Source organism: Prionailurus bengalensis, chromosome E1, assembly GCF_016509475.1.
Source record: "Prionailurus bengalensis isolate Pbe53 chromosome E1, Fcat_Pben_1.1_paternal_pri, whole genome shotgun sequence".
NCBI lineage: Eukaryota > Metazoa > Chordata > Mammalia > Carnivora > Felidae > Prionailurus > Prionailurus bengalensis.
The window spans coordinates 1276087-1280118 of record NC_057347.1 but is presented as its reverse complement, the minus strand read 5'-3'; positions in this window follow the sequence as shown (position 1 = coordinate 1280118).

Genomic DNA, 4032 nt, shown 5'->3' with positions numbered 1-4032 from the left:
TGTGTTAAGCTGTCCACGTGCACCAGGTCAGCTAGGACTCAAAACTCTGAGATGGGTGCTAGTATCATCCCCATTTCCAGATGGGAAAGCTGGGATTGGGAGGCTCTACGACGTGCTCAGGGATCCACGGTCGGAGAGCAGAGGCGCCAGGGCTCAAACCCAAGTCCTTCTGACTATGGCGTCTGGATTTGTGACCGTTCTATTAGAGCCACGTTGCCCTGTACAGGGTCTGGCGTCTGCTCTGTGAATTTGCATAGACTAATTCTGTGTCTGCCTCTCCCTGCTCCATCCAGAGTTTGCTTGCCCGTGGCTGGCTCCTACCACTGGCCCAACACGGGTCTCCGTTTTGTGGTGAGAGGGCCAGCGACCATCGACATCGAATTCTGCGCCTGGAACCAGCACCTGCACAGGACGGTCCCACAGCATAGCTGGATGGTGGCAGGGCCTCTGTTTCACATCAAGGCCGAGCCAGGGGCCGTGGCGGCTGTGTACCTCCCGCGCTTTGGGGATCTCCGAGGTAAGCGGGAGGGAGGCGTGCAGGGGAGGTGATGGTGTTAAGAGTGGGCCTGGAAGGGGCTTGGGTGGCAGAGTCCTGGGGGAGGAGCACGTAGCACCCTCAGAAAGACTGAGGGTATTACAGAAGCGGAGTGTGGTCCTCTGGGCATATCTTTTTGGAAGCATTTTTAGCCTCGTGATTCTTCTTGCCTGAATTACTTGCAAGTTTCCCTAAATCGAAAGTGGTCTCCTTGATAACACTGTTAACTGCTGTCTACTAAGTGCGCTTTACCCAGATTGTATCACTCGTGGTCCCAGCAGGAGACAGACCGCATACCCAGTTGAGGTTTTTGAAGAGGCTTTTCAAAGGCAGGGCTGTTTGCGAAGTCAGGTAAAATGAACTGTCGGGGATGGTGGGGTTCCCACGGACTAGCACCGGAGGGGGATTGTTACTACTCCTACAGGCAGGGAGAAGACACCGTGTCACCAGATTCCTTCTGGAAGCCGGAGCCATGAATGAGGGGCTTGCCAGGAGGATAGGTAGTTATAAGGGGCAACGCATCTTTTCTGACCTCTCTCGCTCCCAAAGACTTCCCGCAGATAACTTTCCAAGAAATATAAGCTCACAATCAAAAATCTCACACATAGCAAACAAGGCACCGTGAGAAGCGGTGGACGCTGCAGGTACCAGAATCAGTCCCGTAAAGACTTCAGACATTGAAATGATCAGAAACAGAACAGCAAATAACTATGTTCCATGGGGCTTAAAAGGAAGAGCCTTTAAAATACGAGCAAGAAGCAAGAAGCCATTAAAAAGGGTAAATCAATTGTGGTGCCTGAGTGGCTCAGTCAGGTGAGTGTCCGACTTCGGCTCAGGTCACGATCTTGAAGTCCGTGAGTTCGAGCCCCACATCGGGCTCTGGGCTGACAGCTCAGAGCCTGGAGCCTGCTTCGAATTCTGTGTCTCCCTCTCTCTCCGCCCCTCCCCTCCCCTGCTCATGCTCTGTCTCTCTCGCTCTCCAAAATGAATACATGTTAAAAAAAATTTTTTTTTAAAAAAGGGTAAATCAAGTTTGGAAACAAACTAAATTTCAGAAAATATTTTTTAAAACCTGGGGAAAAAAAGATCCAGCGACATAAAACAGACCATGAGAAAGCCTAACATACATGTAATCAGAATCTGGAAGGATGCAGCAGACGGGATGGAGATGATACAACGTTCAAGGAGAGAATCGCCGAGAAATTTTCTGCAGTCGCTGGAAGACGTAACTTCTTTCTCAGAATGAGAAAGCCCAAAAACCCAGGCAGAGGAGAGAGGAATCTGGACCCATCATAGTGACACTATAGAATACCAAAGCCTCAGGGAGGGTCACGGAATCAGCCAGAAGGACAAAGACCTCACAAGGTGCCACAGTGGGGCTGACGACTGATTTCTGAACGGCAGCGATGGGAGGCAGAGGCAGTGGGAGGATCTCTCCAAGGTACTGATGTAGCAACTGTCCCTCAAGAATTGGCAAGCACAGAAAAATCGTTTAAGCGTTAAAGTTAAGCCTAAAATAAATAAAAACTATTGAAAAGTTTAAAGCACACGCAAACCAAGACAGCTTTCCGTGAACAAATCCTCACGGAAGAAACCGCCAAAGGACGCGCCGTGGACACAAAGAGAATGATCCCATCCCACATAGAAGGGGTGGGACGCAACGTGGAGTCTCGCAAAGACGCCGGCACGTGCGTGGCTAAATCTACCAAAACACCGACTGCACAGAGCAGAAATAACAATGTCGGCACAGGGGGATTTAAAACAGAAAGAACAGGGGCGCCTGGGTGGCTCGGTCCATTAAGCATCCGCCTTCGGCTCAGGTCACGATCTCATGGTTCGTGAGTTCGAGCCCCGCATGGCGCTCTCTGCTCTCAGCACAGAGCCTGCTTTGGATCTTCTGTCCCCCCCTCTCTCTGACCTTTCCCCGCTCGTGCTCTCTCTCTCTCTCTCTGTCTCTCAAAAAAAAAAATAAATAAAAACATTTTTTAAAGAAAAGAAGACAGGAGAACAAAAATGCCAACAATAAAGTCTGAGGTCTTTGCGCAGCTCAGGAAGACCGCACCAGTATTGCGGTCCAGGTTAAGACGCTGAAACGCTGTGTACCGGTCGGGAAAGAGGACTTCTCCACCAGTGACCCAACGTCATGCAGTCGTGGCCTCAGAGGAGTGGGGCCTGGCTGTGGTGCGGCCATGGGTCAAGTGACGAGGCAGCACGGCTCCCGACCAGACCGGGGGAGGCGGGCGCGTCTGAGCCTGCCGGCAGCAGGGCTGAGGCGTGGCCACGAGGGCCCGAGGGCGAAGCTAACAGCAGGTGCACTCCCAGCCGGTGCCCGACCTGGCGTCTGTCAGCTTAACGAGCAAGTCAGAAGCATCCGGTGCCATTCCCCACGTCAAATCGCGACTCAGGCAGGGGCTTCATTTCATCATGATCGATGACTTCACGAACGGTTTGTTACAGCCGATGCCAGGGGTGAGCACTCTCGGAACGTGTGTGGCTTAGTTAGATGACGAAGGGGATGTGTTTTCGTGTTCCGTTTGTCTATCGGCTAATGTATTCATTTACAGTGCCGTCCCAGTACGTTTACATAAAGGTGTCTATTGACTTTAGACTCTAAGTATGCACGTTAAAATATCGCGGTCACCAGGGGCGCCTGGGTGGCTCAGTCGCTTACGCGTCCGACTTCGGCTCAGGTCATGATCTCCCAGTTCGTGGGTTCGAGTCCTGCATCGGGCTCTGTGCGGACAGCTCGGAGCCTGGAACCTGCTTCGGGTTCTGTGTCTCCCTCTCTCTCTGCCCCTCTCCCATCCACACACACTCTCTCTCTCAAAAATAAATAAACATAAAAAAATAAAAATGTATTTAAAAAAAATACTGGGGGCGCCTGGGTGACTCAGTCGGTTAAGCGGCCGACATCGGCTCAGGTCATGATCTCGCGGTCCGTGAGTTCGAGCCCCACGTCGGGCTCTGTGCTGACAGCTCAGAGTCTGGAGCCTGTTTCAGAATCTGTGTCTCCCTCTCTCTGACCCTCCCCTGTTCATGCTCTGTCTCTCTCTGTCTCAAAAAAAAAAAAAAATTAAAAAAAAATAAAAAATAAATACTGGTGGTCACCAGTCAGAGAACATATAGGTAAAGAGGAATAATTTACAAACTCGTAGCAAGAAAAAAGGATAGAAGGGAGAACAAAAGGCAAGACACTGCCCAGTACGCGGGACCAGAAGCCTGATTTGCTGACACCGCAAAGGTTCAGTAAACCATTGAAGCCGCAGGAGGAGAGCGTGGGGGCCGGGACCGAGGGGCCGGGGTCACCTGGCCGGACAGACGGGGTCACTAGGGGAAGATTCCAGAGTGAGGCATGGGCAGGGATGTGCAAGATGGCTCTGCGGCCCTAGAGACGCGTCCACACGGGTCAACGTCGGGGAAAACACAGCGCTGGCTCAGGCAGCCGGGACCAGTGCGTCTTCCCACCTGGCCATCTGCAGAGCGATGCGTGGAGCCAG